Source organism: Petaurus breviceps, unplaced genomic scaffold (genome assembly GCF_028583685.1).
Source record: "Petaurus breviceps papuanus isolate PSGF00001 unplaced genomic scaffold, PetGlider_PUasm1.0 90919, whole genome shotgun sequence".
Classification (NCBI taxonomy): domain Eukaryota; kingdom Metazoa; phylum Chordata; class Mammalia; order Diprotodontia; family Petauridae; genus Petaurus; species Petaurus breviceps.
Window position 1 is genome coordinate 928,426 of NW_027187378.1, and position 20,138 is coordinate 948,563.

At 37.4% G+C, this 20,138-nt stretch overlaps 1 protein-coding gene across 2 annotated transcripts in view; it reads left to right on the plus strand.

Annotated features, from left to right (window-relative positions):
- Positions 1–1,766: 1,766 nt before the first annotated feature.
- SNAP25 (synaptosome associated protein 25) overlaps positions 1,767–20,138 on the plus strand; it is a 96,855-nt gene continuing 78,483 nt past the window's right edge. Inside the window, exon 1 of one of the 2 annotated variants that reach the window (XM_069075408.1) lies at positions 1,767–2,000. The gene's annotated coding sequence lies outside the window, so the exon portion shown is untranslated. The remainder of the gene's footprint in view (positions 2,001–20,138) is intronic. The other variant, XM_069075407.1, reaches the window with a different exon arrangement.

Here is a 20,138-nt window from a genome sequence, read left to right on the forward strand (position 1 = left end):
GTTTTATTTGGGCATGCGTATGCAAAAATGATGTGTTGTAAAGCCAATGACCTGTCCAGCTTTGTGTATAACATTAAATATAATATTAATGATTACTGAGTATTGTGATGTCAAATTTTCCAAACCTACCCTTTGGTCCAGTGATATTACTAACAAGTTTTAAAGAGTACAAATTCCAGATAGCTCCATTAGAAACAGCTTAAACTCTTACAAACCAGACCCTTTCTGAATTCATTATTTTCTTTTCTTTTCAGGTCTCTCTCCCTCCATGTCTTTGGAGACTGTAATCAGGAATAAAAATACTGTTTTGATTTTACCCTTAGAGAGCAAGATGGGTGGAGAATTCTCCCAGGACCATAAGCTCTGAAGGGATTCTCCTGAGCTAGATGGGATTTTTTTTTTCTTTTTCTCCTCTGGGGAGGGAGTCGTGAAGTTTCTATACTTCAAAGTAGAATTCCTGATCACGTCCTTCCTAGGAGTACTCTGCAGTGCTGGATTTGAGACGTAGCTCCACCGCCCCGCCTCGCCCCTCCCCACCTCCCCCACCTACCACCTACTCACCATCCTCCTCGGAAAACCCGGGCTAACCTTCCAAAACACCTGCGAAACAGTCATAAGATGCTCCCACCCCAAGCCTATTTACATAACCTACAGCCAGCTGTGGGCTGCTTTGGCACAACTAGAGAGTCATTTTAGTGTTTGTTTTCTCACAAGTAAGAAAGTAGATAGATTTAACACTTTCTTGGTCTAAAACAATATTTGCGCAAGAGAAGTGCCCTTTACCAGTCAAAAATGATCACCAAAGTATCTTGTTTGAGAAATGAATGAACCACTAGGATTTTGTCACGTCCAATCCCCCTAAGCACCTCCCTACCCCACCTCCTTCCTCCGGAAGTCTGGATTGTTCTATAAGCCACATACATAAAGAAATATAGAGTAAATCAGAAACTGTCTTACTAAAGCAACAAGCCAAAACATTCTCGCTTCTTCTTTGGGACTGGGGAACACTCTATGGGGGGAGGGAACAGAAGGGGGTGTGTGTGGATATGAAGGAGTAGCAAGAAAGGAAAAAAAAGAACACAAATCCCAGACGAGGTATTTTTTCTAGCTCCCATACCAAACTTTAATTGCAACCGTGCAACAAGGCTCTGTCATTTGCAATCAATAAAGACTAGCTTAAATGCTAAAGCAACCATACCCACGTCTCCAACTTCCAAAGTAAACTTATTTATTTCCTTATTATGGTTGTTCCTCTGACGTATTGTAAAATAATTGTGTTTTCTGAACGAAATACTCAGATTAATGCAATTATCCTATCTAAGGGGATGCTCTAATAAAGAGAAAGAAGAAATCACACATAAAAATAGCAGCCCACGTAGACTGGCCATATATGGAGCAAGAGAGACTTCAGAGGGATGCCCCTTCAGACCCTCCCCTTTGGCGAAAACAAATCGCTGCTGCATTATCCTCCCTCCTCGCACCCTCCCCCCTCTGTGACTCAACCAAAGCTTCAACTGGGGGGGGGGGGCGGGGGAAGACAGTGAGTGACAAAAATTACCCCGACAGGTTCGTCATTTCCACGCCATCAAGATGGTATAATTGAATTACGAGGACCATTTTCTTTCAGTTATTCATTTATTTCTAAGAGATTAAAATTACAAAGGATTGCTGCAAGGTGCAGTAGCAGCTGAGTCAAGCTATCAGCATCTCCCAGCTCCTCCCCCTCCCTTTCTCCCTCCCTCAGCTCACTTCCTCCTTCTCCCCTCCCCTTGATGAGATGTCTATTAAAAGCTGCTGACGTCAAAAAGGACGGCCATCTTTGATGAGGGCAGAGCTCCCATTGCACTCAAGAAGAAACCTCGGGAAGGTTAGGAGCAAACCGTTCCGACCTTCCCTCCCTGCAGCGGCAGCAGCAGCCTCTTCAGAGATCGCCTATAGACTCGAAACCTGCTTAGGCTCCGAGAACACTATTCCTTGAAGCCCTCTCTGCAGAAGCCAAGGTAAGCTACCCTATCCCTCATCCATGTATCTCTCTGTGTGCCTACACAAACAGAAGGGTTACAGACGAATGTCGCCGTGTATACAAAACGGTTCTGTGCGAATACAAGTGTTTAAGTATACAGGCTGAGATATTATATAAGTATCTCTATATACTCACTATATACACGTATTGACTTATAAAGTAGCTTCTTGGTGAGCAGAATGATGAAGTCCGGGGGTGGGGGGGAAAGAAAGAGGAGAGATTTGCAGATAAACCCAGGTGAGAACATCCAGAAGAGACTTACTCCTTTAAAATTGTTATCGGGACAGGCACTATTCCTTTTCTGTCATTTTACAGTGCAGACTTCGGTGCTCATGTTGCTAATTTTTCTTTACAGAAATAATCATCATTATAAGATTATTATGATTACTATATTTGAAGACGATGCGTTCTTCTCCCATAGATTATTAAGGAGGAGGTAGGGTGTGAGGTGGGAACTGGGGAAAGAAGGGAAAGAGGAGGGTGAGAAGGAGAGTTCCCACCCAGATGAAGAAACAGCAGCTACTGCAGTAACAAGCAACCTCCATGCCCGATGAGTTTGATTTATGCTGTCTGCTTTACGTAAATTGCAGGCTGGTGCGGATTTGGGGTCGTTCTGGGTAGATTTTCTTTGCTCCTGGGACGGCCGGAATGGTGTTTCTACTGGTTCTGTGGAGCACCCATGCCCCAGGACCATGGAGAGTGACGCTGAGAGACTGCGTCTGATGCAGTCGACCTTTCAGCACCAGGGACAGTGACCCAGACTGCTGAGTTGCTGCTGCATCTACCTGGTGCAGAATGAGTGTGTCTCCTTTGAGACGCGGGCATACTAAAGTCCTTGGCTGGAATACGGGTCCTCGAAAGAGCTGCAGGTCTCTCAAAAAACCTTTAAAATGTCCTTTAAAGGAACCATAATGGATAAAATCCTGGCAACAGTAGTTACTTCTTATTTGACAGTTCTCTCCACTCACCAGAATGTCTATCCTTTTTTGTTTCATTAAAGATTTACTTGTGGAAATATTTTTTTAGTGACCCTTCCCTCCCCTTATGGAATTTTTTTTAAATGTGCATTGACACTTTACACCAAGTGACAAGATTTTTAAAATAGAGACTTAACCAGAAGGTGTGCCGATCTATGGTATACTGGTGTGTGGGGGTTGTTGTTTAGCAACTCTGGAAAATGTGTTCCTAGGGATCTGCTGTCATTTAGATCCTCTTTTAAGATATTATGAGTCTGAACATATTGTGCATATATGTGTATATACATGTATATATGTACGTATGTGTATATACATATATGTATATATGGAGGGAGGAAGAGAAGAGGGGGGGAGAGAGAGAGATTAACTAAAATATGTTACAGGTAAACAAAGTAGAATCAACTTTAAGATTAAATCCCCCCTTCCCTTTGATCCCCTCTTCTTCTCAGAGGTTCTTCCAGTCTCTCTCTGTCTCTCTCTCATATATACATACATACATACACACACACCAATACTTTAAAATATATCCCTAAAATTTTTCAAGTTACTGACAGTGTTGGAATTCATTCCTTTAACTTTGTGTTCAGATCACAAAGCAAACATAAGCATTTCTGAAAAAAAAATGTGTTAATTCCTACTTTAGGCTGATAGCTTATCAAACAATTAGCTTCTAGATTTGACAGACTAGACAGCTGATTTCTCACAGGATCCTAATGGAGTCTTCATTGCGACTTAAGTGGGAAAATCATAGTTGTTCCACTGAAACTGGACGCTGTCCTAAAAATCTGCTGCAGTTTGTTATGGCATTGCAGGATTCTGCTAAGATTGTAATGATGACCAAACATCTCATTGGATGAAATTATTTAACCATTTAGAATCATTCAGAAAAGTCATCACAGATTTCCAATATAAAACGATCAAAAACTAAAATTTAGCGGTTTTGACAAATAACAATGAAAACACAGAAATGTACACACAAGCATATATATATATATATATATGTATATATATATATATATATATATATATATATATGATGGACAGAAATTCCACCATTAGTACCACCTAAATTCTCAAAATTAGATTTTGAAAGATGTTTATCAGAAAACCATAACAGTGTGATAGTTTCTATATTGGGTTTGTTAAAATGGGAGCAAACAGCCTTTTCACTGAGTCTTTTCCTTTTAGTCGTGTGTGTGTGTATGTGTGTGTGTGAGCATGCCATATGTGCATGGGTATAAAATTATTTGGTTATTATTTTGTCCAAAAACATTTAACTATTTTTAAAAGTAACTTTATAGCCTTTAGGCAAGTAAACAACATGTTTGTGGTGAGGGAAGGTTAGGAGGAAAAATGGGTAGTAGTCGTTTAAAATATGCCTCGACTTCATAGGAATGCTACCCTGCTGCACGTCCAGACAGTCCTCTGCGTAGTTGCGTCAAAAGAAAACCACCAGAGCTGCCAGATTTACGTGCTTGGGCATTAGCAATTACTGCTGTTTTTGTTCCTTGCTAGTGAAGGAATGAGGGGGAGGGAAATCTGCAGTGAAGCTAGTGGGGAGGGGGTGTTTGCAAAAGACTAGGGAAAAGGAGTGAAGTGTTTGATTTTAAGGAGAATTGCATAATATACCCCTGGATATTTTTTTTTTAAATGACTAGATGATGAATTTAATGTTTACAGGTTCAGAGGCTTCAGCAAAAGAATTCCTAAAAATAACAAATTTTTGAAGCCTGGACAGTCAAGTCAGGAGAAACACATGCAGAAATGTTCAAGGACAAGCATAAGAAAGATCATATAGTTCTTCCTATGGGACCTATTTATAGGCTCGTTAATATTGCCTACAGTAATGTATTAGATTTTTGGCTCAAAAAATATGTAAATTTAATTAATCCCCCAAGTCCAAATTGCCTAAGGAACACAAGTTATTATTTTTATTTTATTTAAACAAAAAAGTTCATAATTTTCTACTATAGGAACAATAGCTTCATGGAAATTTGTGGTCCCATTACAATGGCCTTGAATGTTGATTACCTTCAACCTAGAGTTGGAGGTCCCTGCTGGTTCAGTTTCTCCACATCAAATATGGGGTTTGTGATGTTAAAAAAAAATGGGAGTGAGCTTCAAATAAGTATGACGATTAGAAGCAGCAGAATATTAAGGAAAGAAGAAAGGGTTAAATTTATTGTTCAGATTATACAGGTTGAAGAAACATCCTATTTTCCAAGTCATGGAAAATGATTTTCAATTCTATAAAGGTAAGAAAATGTTTTTCAGCTTTAATCATGGGTAAGCTTGTTTTATTACCCTTCCATGCACTACATCTGATTTTACTTAATCAATATTTATAGAGCAACAACTATTTAGAGAGCACTCAGTTAGGCACTATAGAAAATATAAAGTGATATAAAATATGATTGATGGCCTCCAGGAATGTGTGATCTAGAATTAAATGATGAAGAAAAGAGTTAAATGATAAGACACTAATACAAAAAAAAATGACAAAGTCACTATATGATTAAATGTCAAATAAATGTGACTGACAATTCTACAAGGTCAGACAATATAAGGCTTTGTAAAAGAACAAGTAATTGAATAGCAATTTGAACAATGATTGTGCTTTGAATAAATAAATAAATAAATTGGGGAAATGCCATGTTAGGGCAGGAGGTACAAAAGAAGAACGACAGGGGTGGCCAGGTGGCGCAGTGAGTAAGAGCACCGGCCCCAGAGTCGGGATAACCTGGGATCGAATCTGGGCTCAGATACTTAGCACTACACCCAGAAATAACTGGCCATGTAACCTTGAGCAAGTTACTTAACCCCCAATTGCCTAAAAAAAGAAGAAGAAGAAGAAGGACAAATTGAGGAAAGGTATGGAGGCAAGAAAGCCCATGGCATATTGGGGGATAGTAAGTAGGCCAGTTTAGCTGGACTGGAGGGTTTATAATAGTTAAAATGATATATGGTACTTAAGGGTTTGCAAAGCACTTTGTATATATTAACTACTTTGGTCCTCCCAAAGACCATGTGAGGTAAATATAAAAGTTATTAGTATCATCCATTTTATAAATGAGGGATACTGAGGTTCAAGAGGATACATGACTTACCCATAGTAACACAACTAGTTGGCTTTTGAGGTAGTATCCAACCCATGTCTTTTCCTGACTTCTATATCTAGTGTTCTTTCTACTATGCCACAGTGTCTCTTAACACAGAGAAACAGGAGAAGATAAGACTAGAAAGGTTGAGTATAAGGATTTTAGAATTGGAAGAATCATTAGACATAGGTGGTAGTGAAATGGTGGGAAGTTTTGCATGGGAAGTCAAATAGTTTGAAGTTTATCCTATAGGCAATGGGGAGCCAAAGAAGATTTTTGAGCAGGGGAGGAATTCAATAAAAGTGACACAATCCATAATTATATCTAGAAATTATTGACATAAGGACAGATTGAAGTTGCCCCTTTCTAGAAATAGAAGGCAACAAATTGATTTAAATTTAAATTGATTACAACTTGAAGCATGTGTATGATTAAAGGATGTATCTGAGGAGAGAAAGCAGACTAATCACTTTCCACCTAAGACAATATTCACACCAGAGTGTACACACACACACACACACACACACACACACACACACACACACACAAGCTCATCCCAGATATTGATTGTAAGTTTCCATTTTCCATTTAGGAGAGTGAACAGTCAAATTTAATACTTTACAAAAAGGCAGAACTCTAATGGGAAATCACCAGCTTTCCCATGAGTTCTTACATAATCAGCACTACCCAGAATAGCCAGAATGCCTTTGTGCATTCCCTGAGTACCTGGTCAGAAATCTAAGCTTTCTGGACAACTGGACAGCTGAATTAAAGAAAAAAACCTGTCTACTCACTACTTACTTTAGGGCAGTACACACACAAAAAAACCCATTATAACCCAAGTGGCAAAGGATAAATATTCTATAGTATTTGAATTGAGGGGAGAAGAAAAGCTGGCCAATATACCATTCTTCTTTCCCCACCTTCTACTTCTTTATCTTGCTCAATTACTTGGCAGCCTTCCCAAATATCCAGTTGTTTTGTTTGGGGCGTAATCATGTGACTATGGCTATAATAGCCAAGCTTAAAACAAGCTAACATCAGGAGCACTGCAGATATAAAATGGATGCTATGATAGCATATAGGAAGAGATGACAGTCACCAAGATAAATATCATTGCTGTTTGGAGAAGGAGGAGCAAGAGGAATGGAGTCTTCAGGGAGATTTCTTGTCCATTCTAAAGAGAAACATCAGGCAGAAAAGGCTAACACAGAGGATCATGCTGTGAACTCTAAACTAGGGAACTGATGAGGAGCAGTTTGCTTCATATGTAAATGAACAAGATTATCACTCTATTCCTGATTGTGGTACATGGAATCCAGTGAAAATCCAGAGGAGATCAGGTGAAGGGCAAGATTTGGCATCACTTTCTTCAAGAAATCATGCCATAATGACTAAAGGAAGTAATCTAAAGGAGATACAAGACAAATTTCCCTTACTCTATGGGGTAAAAGATTCTGATTTTCAGAACCATCTACAGAGAGCTGATGTTATTTGAATAATACTCTTCCCTACAAAAGTTTGCTCAAATAAACACAACTTCCCCCCAAAAAAACAATAATATGATGGCAGTATGATATCCTAGAAGGATCACTGTATTTGGAATCAAACAACCTGGGTTCACATCTGGCTCTGTTGCTATCTATGGGGTCTGAAGCAAGTCAGTTTACTTTGCTGGGCCCCTGACTTCCAAGGCCCCTAAAATATGTAATCCTTATATTTCTTATATTTCTACATTACCTTTTATATAAGGCATTTGAAACTCTTTACCCAATAAAGAAATTATATAAGGAACTACATGATTAATGAGCAGTAAAAATAACCTGTTTTGTAAGTTCAAAGGAATAACATCAAAATATGCTTCTATGAGAGTTCAGATGAAAATCATAATATTCCCTGTTTTTAGAGACCATAGCTGCTACAGAGATTGCAAAAATGATTTGTGCAGTGTTCTTCAGCAAGTTATGGAAATACAGGGCAGTATAGCAGAATGGAAAGAGAACAAGACTCAGATTCAGGAAAACTCAAGTTATAATCTTGGCTTTGCCACAAATGATCAGTCTATCTTTGTTTGGATCATGTGCTTTATCTCTCTGAGCCTCAGTTTCCTCATCTGTAACAAGAAAATTGGACTTAACAATATCAAAGCGATTTTCCAGTTCTATCATTCAATGAAATAGAATGTCTCCAAATATAACTGTCTCCAAGTCCAGTGGTAGCAAGACTTCAGGTGTCACTTTTTCAAATATATTTTAGTAATTGAGTTGGCAATCATTCTTGAGTCAAAGCCTAAGGTTAGAAAACAAGCTACTTTCCTACCCTTAATGTATTCTAATTCATATATAAGTTCCTTTTAAAGCCATTTTTTTAAGAATTTCTCTTTACAGCCTTTCAATGCAATATGATTCAGCAAATATGTATACAGAACACTGTTTTGAGTATTCCTTACCCTTGATATTTTGTCAACTCATGTTTATGAGTTTACAGTAGTTTTTATATTCTTTTACCCCAATTAATTTACCCCAATTAAGCCAATCTTAATTACTTTTGCAAGTCTCTCATTACTACAGACTCCTTACTTAAGTATCACAGAGTTGAAAGGCAGCTCTGAGGACATCTAGGCCAATCACTATCTGAGCAAAAATCCCCTCCCCACTGTATCCAATAAGCTGTCCAGAAGCCTTGTTCTTGTTTAGAAGTCCACCAAAAAAGAGGAAATGTTATCTGTTGTATGTAAACTATCAAATTATTTCCTTGAAGTCATTTTTATTCTTTCTAATTAAATTTTTTCTCCTCTTTTTTTCTTGTGCCATTTAGAAAACGGTGGCTAGAATATTCGTACGTATAGAAGGTGATTATTAAATTCATGATGAATGAATCTATGTCTTTTTCACTTAAATATTAACTTTTCCAGGTAGCCTGACTGACTTAATATTGTAACCTTCTTCAAGAACTTATGAAATCAGGGAGGAGCAGAGATGAACTAACATTTCAAAGCAGCTTTAAGGACCTTGGTCAAGAAAAAAAGGACAGAGCTCTCTAGTTTTTCAGATTTCTGTGTCTATAATCAGCTACATTTAAAATTCCTGATGATCCTTTCAGAGACAGACAAAGAAGAGGGGACAGCAGCAATTACACAAAGTTACAGAGTGTATTGCTTATTGAGTACATCATCCAAAGAAAGCATGCTTTTTGTCCTGTTACAAAACTAAATATACCATAGATTTCAGCAGCATCCAAGGTAAAGCCCAGTGTTTAATAGGGAAATATCTCATTGAATTTTTTTGATGACTTTGCCAATAACTAATTGCAGGAGCTAAACTATTCCCTGTAGTGGAGGCACTGAAATTCCCTTTGAGGATTAATATTTGCTTTTAAATTCCTGAAAATATTTCCTGTCATCTCAATGGATGTGAAATGTGTCACCTGCTATGGTATATAATAAAAGGCAACTACATTTGATAACTTCATTCTTAGGTTGGGGAACTAACTAGCCAAATGAGAGACCACCAAGTAATTCATCCAATATTTCACAATAGCAATGAGTTACTATTCTGTCTCAAGAAATCACATGATATTTACCAAATAACTACTTCTGATGTCATAGACAGCAATTGTTAGACTTTTCTGCTGACTCACCAAGTGACTGCAGGCCTTCTGTGTTTCATCCCTATGATTCAAGGGTGCTGTTATTTTTCTGCTAAGCTGGAAGTTTCTATAAAATGACTATTCCCCACACCTCAATGCTTCTTTCTCTGAACAACACTTGTATTCACAGACTTAAGAGATTGAATCCTATGTGAAATTGTGATTTGCCTCTCTTACTGCTGACAGCAAACAGAAAAAGAAAGTCCCATTTGCCATCCTTGGGCTGGCATGTTCATGTCCACCATCCTGCGGCATTCTTGTTTTGAAGAAATCTATCAGTGAAACTTCCGTGAAAGTCTCAGGGTTGCCTTCCAAGGGAACATCGCACATCAGACAGCATTTGTTCCATTAATAGTCTCTAGTTAAATTTCAGCTCTCTCTTCTTCATGTAAATCTATTATGCTTGTGTGAAGTAGTACCTTCAAAGTCTAATGACTGATAAATTGCAAATCTGTAAATTTCTGTACTGTCAGGAAAATGAACAGTGAGTTTAAGATTGGTCCGTTTGTCTAGGCTATCATGTGACTTCTCTTAAGATAAACAGAATGCAAGGGAGAAAAAGAAAAGTGAAAATTATAGCAATCTTGTCATGAAAAAAACACTGACAATTTCAGTTCCCAGTAGTCTGTTGAAATGACTACATAATTCTTTCATGTTCATAATTCTGATAGCCAGAAAATACATTTTTAAATATTCATGCAAATCAACATAATTGTTTAAATCTAATGAGATAACATTTAACAGGGATGTTAATGCAAATGTAAAGTCTTATACTTCAGTTAAAAAAAAAACTATTGGCTTCATAAGTACAAAATAGAGGAGGAGTGAAAGAGGTATAAAGGCAGAGCACAAAGGTTGGGCCAGTCCTTGCTAGGGTGGCCCTATTGGGAATTACAGTCTTAGGGCTGGGGACTTTCTTACCTCTAGTAATTCTGCCTGGGAAACCTTTTTTTTTCTGTATGTCCTCTGAAATCAAGTATGATCTCAAAACTGGCTTAGGCTTTTGGGAAAAGAAGCTTCTAAAACCATGCATATTAATAAGATAATCATGCTGAAATGCAGCTTGAAAAATGCTTAATGAACTTAGGGTATTTTTTTTAAATCCAAAATAAATTTTTTTCTTTTATTAGACCTTCCAAAAATAAATATATTGACTGCCTACTAATGGATAAGTAACAGGCTAAAGTATTACTTTATAAAATTCTGGTTTTGAGAAAAGCCTCTTAAAAGAGAAGATACTAGCTGGAATCTCTGGAAATGGCTTGCCTATTTTTCTAACATATTCAGATTGATGTACTAGAGATCACTGAGTCATCAACAACAATAGCAGCAGCCACCAACAAATTAATAGCCTATATTATAGCCTTCAAGGAGGTATTTATATATCCGATATTTCCCTTATACATATTTATATCATTTATATAGGAATCAAATGAAAACCAGGGAGTGGCTCACTTAAGTGAATTTCCAAAATGCAGCTAGTCCAGTAGACCCTCTCCTATAAGACATTTTTCCCCCACAGGTCACAAGGATTAAGAATCTATTTAAGCTGCAATGATCTTGGGCAAGTCCTTTCCCCTCACTGAGCCTCAGTTTACTCATTTTGAAGATGAAGAGGTTGAATTGGATATTCTCTAAGGTCTCTTTCAGTTCTACATTCCATGATTCTCTGTTAAAACTTTAAACAGAATCAGAGAACCCCAGAATCAGGAAGAACCTCACTAGCTCTATAATCCAATCTGTACCTAGAAAAGAAACCTCCCTACATCCTCCCAAACAAATCTCATCTAACAATCATCTGAAGTCCTGTGAAAGGGGGAACTACTGCTTCCCAAGGTAATTTGTTCTACTTTGGGATAACTTTAATTGTTAAGACTTTTTCCCCCTTATATGAAGCCAAAATTTTCTTCTCTGACGTTTCAACCTTCCAAGAACAATTTCTAATCCATATTCCAAATATTAGCATTTGATATTGTTAACCATCCTCTCCTCTTAGATGCTCTTTCCTCTCTAAGTTTTTTATAATACTATTCCTCTTGGCGATTTTCTGTCCCTTTAGAGGTAACTAAGTGATGTAGGAGGCAGCTAGGTGGTGCAGTGTATAGAGTACTGGACCTGGAGTCAAGAAGACCTGAGTTCAAATCTGGCCTCTGACACTTACTAGCTATGTGACCCTAAACAAGTCACTTAACCCCATTTGCCTCAGTTTCCTCATCTGTAAAATGAGATGGAAAAGGAAATGGCAAATCACTCCAGTATCTTTATGAAGAAAACCTCAAATGGGGTCACAAAAAAATCAGACATGACTGGAAAAATGACTTAACAACAAGGCAGTACAGTGGATAGGGTTCTGGGCCTGGAGTCAGAAAAACCTGAGTTCAAATCTAATATCAAACACTTATTACTTGTGTGACCCTAGGAAAGTCACCTAACTCTGCTTGCTTCAACCTTCTCAGCTGTAAGATGAGGATAATAATGGTACCTACCTTGAAGGATTGTTGTAAGAATCAAATGAGATAATATTTGTAAAAAGTGCCTGGCACAGAGCCTGGCATGTAGTAGGTGCCATGTTAATGCTTATTCCCTTCTTTCTTTTTTGCTGGATCATCATCCATATCATATCCCCTAAATGGAATTGTACCTTAAGGCTCCATCATTAGCCTCCCTTCTTCTCTGTCTAAACTCTTACTTGATGATCTCATCAGTTTCCATGGGTTTAATTATCTTCTTTATGAATATAGCTCCCATATCTGGACATCCAGCATTACTAGTCTCTCTCCAGATCTCTAACCCCACCTAACCAACTGCCTGGTAGATGGTTCAGACTGAATGCCTCATAGGAATCTCAAACTCAACATGTCTAAACTAGAACTAATTTTCTTTTCCCCAAATTTGCTTATAAGGCAGCTTATTTTTGTCAAGAATACTGTCCTTTTAGTCATTAAGATTCAACCTCAGAATCACCTTCATTTCCTCATTCTCGCTTAGCCCATGTACCCAACCAGGAATCAAACCCTGTTGTTTCTCTCTCCACAATTAGCTTGCATTAGTCTACCTAATGCAACTCGTACCTTGTACAAGTCTACCACTTGTACACATAGCACTCTAGCCCAGTTTATCTGGTCTAGGTGATGAGAATGCATATGGAGTAGCTAGGTGCTCACTTACTATCCCCCACTTACCTTGTATTTCAATTCCCTATCAGCCATTTTTGTTCTGTGTTTTCTAGTCAAAAGATCATTTGCCTTGACAGGGATAAAAGAAGTAAGAATTTAGTAGTTCTGCCTTATCTCCATCATATGCCTTCATCCACCCCAGAGTAGCAGTCCTTTCTTTTCTTTCCTGACCTACTTTTTCTTTTTTTTTTTTTTTTAAAGCAATAGGGGTTAAGTAACTTGCTCAAGGTTACACGGCCAGTTATTTCTGGGTGTGGTGCTGAGTATCTGAGCCCGGATTTGATCCAGGTCATCCCAACACTGGAGCCAGTGCTCTTACTTGCTGAGCCACCTGGCCGCCCCTAAGCAATTGGGGTTAAGTAACTTGCTCAAGGTTACATGGCCAGGTGTTTCTGGGTGGGTGCTGAGTGTCTGAGCCCGGGATTCGATCTCCAGGTCTTCTCAACACTGGAGCCAGTGCTCTTACTTGCTGTGCTACCTGGCCGCCCCCTGACCTACTTTTTCTATAGTATGACCTCTCAGACCAAAGAATCCATTACCAATCCTAGACAACATTTGGCAGTAATGTAAGATGACCGAGGAAACTAACAACATGCATATTGTATAGCCCTAGCTGCCTAAATCTACTCACTCTAAATCACCCACTAAATCTCCAATATTTTTTATCCTCACATCAAATTAGTGATCAAATGAATCCTTCTGCTTAGCCTCTCCTATAAGAGACTAAGCATTTTCAACCTTATACAAAGTGTCTATATCCTCATAGTGTCTATATTTCAAGAGGAAAAAAAAAGAATTCATTAATGGTGCACAATTCTATTTCTTCTTGAAACAATTTTTCAAAAGCCCCCGAATCAGGAACATAGGAGGCAGCTTCCACAGTTCAATGACTATTCATGGTCACATAGTCTTCACTCATCTTTGGAAGGATTCAGTGACCCTAGAATGAGAGAAAATTTCCATTCCATAAACCAATTAAAAATTTGGTGAGAAAAGTCCAAGAAATCATAGGAACCAGTAATTCCTAGAAGATGTTGCATCTACTTAGCCAACACTCCCTTAAGGAATGTTGTCAGACAAAGAAAGACTTCAGGCAGAGAAATTCTTGGAAAAGATGATATGTTTAAGTCTCAATCAACATTAATGGAAGACTTTGCAGCAGTGCTTGGATAATAATTCTGTATTAATTTTCCCATAGATTCTGACCTGCCTAGGCCAATTAAAATGATAAATGAAACTTCTTGACCTTTGTCAATTAGGCTAACAGGTAGTAAGACCATAAGTTAATTCATCTGGGACAGGTCAATGTAATGTCCAGAAAAGTTCTGGAACCATTTAGAGATGTGAGATTTCTGAGAAATTTTACTTATGTCTAATTCTTGGGGTATTACAGAAAGGCTTTGGCATAGTGTAGAATGAAAGCTGCTTGGAGGTGGGGACTATTTTGTTTCTGGCTTTATATTCCCCGTATCTAACACAGAGCTTTACACATAGTGGATGCTTACTATACATATATTACATTGAATCTTTAAACATGGAATCCTTTGTTCTCATTCTAGTCTCAGAAGTGAAAGTCAATATAAAAATTTTTATTAGTATCTTTGTCTCCTTAAAGACCATAAACATTTTTATTTCACTCCATTTGCAAAATGTTCACCACAATTATACCCTTTGAAAAATTGTCCATGAGCAACATCCTCTTTATATCCAACATAGTGTTAAATCTGATGGGGTTAGAGGAGAGTGGCTTTAGAGAAACTAGCATATATCCCCTTCTGTGGTCATCTTCCCTCCACCAAATTTTTTTCTGTGTGGTCAGAACTGGGCTGAGTAAGCAGGGAACTGGAGATGAAGAAACTGAGATTTCCTACAAGTTCTGGGTCCTTGGTGAAGCTAGCCAAGGAGGTAGGTTGGGCAGGATGTGGTAGATTTTTTTTTTCAGGAGTAGGGAGGCAAAGGGGAATTGTGTTTGCTGCTGAAAAGCCACTATTAGGGGCCTCAAAGAATGAGCTGATAGATAAGAAATGTCTCCTAAAATGAGCTCACAGTCCAATTAGGTCTGAAGAAATTAGATTCTCTGAGAAAAAAATTTGGGTGTTTCAGGATCCACTTGAATGTTTCATCTTTTGGCATAGGAGTTCAACAGGTTGTATAGACATATAGGCAAGACAGGCTGTAGTTATGCTTTGTTCTTTTTTTTCAAAGAGGACCATGACATCAGGAACATGACTCCATGCCTTGCAATTGATTGGATTTGGTGAGGGATAACTGTGCAGTCACCAGCCTCACTTTCTCTTCCAGAGCTATCTGGGTCCAGTGGCCAGAGATAGATCAGAATGATTGGAGTTGGCCCACAATGCAGTGGGAGACCTTGGCCTTTTTAAGCTAAAGTCTTTCCAAGTTCTCACTTTACCTAAACCAATGCCCATTCAGTGATTAGGCCTGTTTAAGAATTCAGTCAAGGCATGGCCCCTTTAAAATAAAATTTAAAAAAATCAAACAAGAGATGTACATATATGAATGTTGGTTCATAGACATGAAGACACATACCCTCAAGAAATGAGTAAGCAAGGGTTGGAGTGTCTTTTTTTTTCACATAATTGAATGTCAGTGAATAGAAGTTGTAATGAAAATAGGTTGTTGTGTGGTTTGGTAGACACTGCATTCGATTTGGAGACAAAATCCTGGATTTAAATCCTGAATCTGCCAGTTAGACAAGTCACTTTGTTTCTCTGGACCTTGTAATAAGGAATTTCAATTAGATAATTGCTATATGCCCTTGTAGCTCTATCTATCAATGGAGGCAGCTCATTCTAGATTGTGGAGATGGTCCAATAACAACTTGTCTGCTCTATGCCAAACTATTTATTTTACATATTGTTCAGTCACCTAAGTGAAATTTTAAAATGCTACAGAAGTAGAAAAGAATGTTGTTGTTTTTTATTTCTGGAGCCCTTCAGGAAAACAGACACTATTCAAAAATGTTATTAATGTAAGTAAAAGTATTTTTATGTGTCAACACATTTATTTCACTATGCCACTGGCTTTTTGACTACTTTCTCTATCCTTACCTTTACCCCAAGAAAGTCTTCAGGTCACTCAGTATAAACAACCAGATTTCTTTATTATTGGGGCAGCTAGGTGGCACAGTGAATAGAGCACCAGTCCTGGAGTCAGGAAGACCTGAGTTCAAATCTGGCCTCAGACACTTAATACAAAAACTAGTCATGTGACCTTGGGCAAGTCACTTAACCCCAATTGCCCTCCCCAAAAAACAAAAGAAAATTTCTTTATTATTCACTCACAAGGTAAGTAGCTATATTTGAAATTGTTATAAGGGATACAATGATCTTATCAACGCATCCTCTGTAGCACATGATAGATTTGCCAGGTAAAGGAGCCTCTAGTTCTTGACTAAAACCAACTCTTGCATTCAGACTAAGTAAGGATCTATTTGTTACCACATGGTTAGAATTCTCAAGAGCGCACAGAACCAGACAAAACGTCCTCTGAAAATGGACCTCAAGGGGCAGCTAGGTGACACAGTGAAGAGCGCACTTGCCCCAGAGTCAGGAGGGCTTGAGTTCAAATCTGACCTCATACTCTTAGCAGAAAAACTAGCTGTGTGCCCTCGGGCAAGTCACTTAACCCCAATTGCCCTCCAAAAACCAAAAAAACAGAAAATGGACCTCAATCAGATCTTTTCCTTTAAAAAAAAAACACAAGGTGATTTGATCACAGAATCAAGAAGAATCAAGCTGGTCAAAAAGTGATCATTATTGTTCAAGTATATGAGGTTATGACCTCTCTTTTCCTTCCATTTCAAAATGTCTGGACAGACTTAAACATTGCAACTTTTTCCTCTGAAAGTAGAAATATCAAAAAAATGTAAATCTAAAATTGCTTTGATATCCTGAAATAGAAAGTACTATCTATCTATCTATCTATCTATCTATCTATCTATCTATCTATCTATCTATCTATCTATCTATCTATCTATCTTTTTTTCTATCTACATATATGCACTATTTACAAAACATAGATATAAGATTCCTTTGGAATAAAGCAGAAGACTTCATAATGTATGAATAATTAGGGGCAAAGGAGCACTTGAAGATCCAAAGAAATCCATTATAACATTCTAATATAGTTAGCCATTTACAATAGTAGATATTCATACTTTTTCTTAGAATTATTGTTATAGGTTATGCAGAGGCCATATGTTCATTTGCAATGTTAGGAATATTTAAAGGAATTATAGGTCTTGGAGTCTCATTATTTTCAAGATGAAACATGTGGTAATATGAAAAATGCGTCAACCTCCTTTGTTTTTTCATCTGGTGGAGGAATTAAAAATACATTTAAATGGAGTTATAGTCTCTATTTTGGTTATATTCATATGAAAATAAATAAAAAGTCAACCATATTTAATACAAGTAGACTTTAGTTTGTGATTTAAATAAGCAAATGAAAAATAAATACATAATCAACAAAATGTATTGAGTATTTACCATATGCCAGGCATTGTGCTAAATGATTAAAATAAATATAAACAAAAATAGCCCTTGCCTTAAGGAGGTTGCATTCTAATGGAGAAAATAGTATGTGTATGTATGCGTGTGTATCCATGTGTGTACATACACACATGTATAGATGTATGTGTTGTATATATGTATATACATATATAAAAAATTTAGGGATTTGGTGGCAGCTAAATGGCATAATGGATTGAGCTCCAAGCTTTGAATCATCAGTTCTGTGTGTGTGTGTGTGTGTGTATACACACACATATGTATATATACATATATATATATACAATATACATATATGCGCATTCTATTTTGTAATTCACAATGTATTTTACACACTTTGTTCATTTGAGCCTCACAATAACCAAATAAGTTATGTACAACAGGTATTATCTCCATTTTATGGAGAAAGAAACTGAGTAATAGAGATGCAAAATGACTTGCTTGTTATCAGGGACAAGTCTGTATGAATCAGATGCATCTACCTTCAAATCCAATATATTACGCATGATAAATTATAATATCCTCTGATACATATCTTATGTTTTAAGGTTCTGGAAAAGTTAAATTTGTATAGAAAAGAAAGTTTGTTCAACAACTAAGCAATTTTGACTTTGTTTGCTGTTTCCCTCTTTTTTTTTTTTAAGGTTTATATCATGAGCTTCAAGATACAAAACCTGAGTGAGTCATATTGATGGGGAAAATGTAGCTCTAAAGCATCAGGAAACACAGCCCATTGTGAGAACAGTTCTTAGTGATTTGAACAAAGACTAATACAATGGTGTTGTAGTAGTACCTCTGTGGCCTGATGAGATTGAGAGATTTAAAGCCAGCTAGCTTTTACTGTGGATTGAATTCTGGGCCCAGGGTCATCAGTTCTATTCATATTTCTTCTTCTAAAAGCTTTAAGGTTTGAAAGTGCTATCCATATGATAACTCATTTGATCTTCACAACCACCCTGTGAGGTAGGTATAGTTACTATCTCAGTTTTAGAGATGAGGGAACTGGTTATGTCCTCTAAACTTAAGAATATATGTAAAATATCTGATTCAGACATTTGGAATGTTTCCTCTCAAAAGTTTTCTATCACTAAATCAACAATGGTACAGTGAAAAACTGTAGGATTCTAATTTTGCCTCCATCTCTAACTAACTGTATGACCTTGAACAAGTCACTTAGCTCTTTGGATACCTGTTTCCTTCACTATAAATAAAGGAGTTGGACTAAATGATCCCTAAGGATCTTCTGTCTCTAGAATTTTACAGTTCTATGATTTCAATCTCTTTCTCCTATGAAGTATTGGGTGAACTCCTTAAAGTAGGACCATAATGTTGTGCTACTGAGCCTGCCAGAGATTTTAGGAAGGGCAGGTCAGTTTTATGGCTCTGCTGTTTTGAAAAGCCCAAGTCACCCCCAAGCCAACAAATAATGTGGAATTGACCTTTGAAAGAATTCAATTCCCCCTTCAAAAGCATTAGGATGAACATGATAGCAAAGAAGAATTGCATTTTCTTCTTGACTCTGATTCAAGACAATAATATCCATCCTTATCACTTGTCATTATTCTTTTTCATTCACTCCCTACATGTTATGCCTCAGTCCCTTACTCTGTCATTTTCTCATGTGGTCCAGACCTGTGATTTCAGTGGTATAGAGAACACTTGATAAAGGATACTTATCTTCACTTTATAGCCTTAGATCACTGATTATCAATAATCTAAATAAAATTTTCTATTTCTTCTAAAGATCTCAGAGTACTTTCCCAGACTTTATCTCATTTATGGCCAAAATGTCCACATGAGAAAACAAGCATTTCTATTTATAGTCAACAGAAAGGGCAAGTGTGCCCAAGGGCACATAAAAAGTCAATGGCAGAGCTAAAGCTAGAACCCAATCTTGACTCCTAAACCTCTCCTAGTGGATCACCAAGCTTCTTTAGGCAGCCATTTTGTATTCATTACTTCTCTTGGCATTCTCATGAAACAAGATCAAGAGTCTATTTCCTACTTAAGGAAATTGGGGCTCAGAGCGTGATATCACACTATGGTCATGAGCTAGGAATATAAGCAAGTATGGTATGATAGAAACAGCACTAGACTTTGATTCAGAAAACCTACATCAATTATTGCCCCTATAAATTGTTTGAACTTGGATAAGTCTCTTTACATCTCAGAGCCTCACTCTTCTCATTTGTAAAATGAAAGAGTTGAACTAGACTCAACTTAATTCAATTCAACAAATAAATGAGTATTTGTTATATGCTAGGCACTGGAGATACAAGCCAAAAACAAACAAAAAAATAGAACGTAAACTCCTACTCTCAAATTTATGGTCTGTGGTGGGGATGTATGCACATAGAAGTCTATCCAGCTTATATGCAGAGTAAATACAAAGCAACTTTAATGAGGGAGAAGAGTCCTAACAGGTGGAGAATCAGAAAAAGCCTCATGTAGGAGGGAGCACCTGAAGTATACTTTGAAATAGAATTGAGGAGGAAGAACATTCCAGAAATGAAAGACAGTCTATGCAAAGGCAAAGTGGGGGGAGACAGAATACTGTGTCTGGCAAGAAAGCCAGTGTGATAGAAACATAAGGTACATGAGGGACCGTCAGTAATATGCTATCAGTCTGGAAATATTTGTTGTAGCTAGATTGTGAAGACTTCGAATGCCCAAAAGAAGAATTT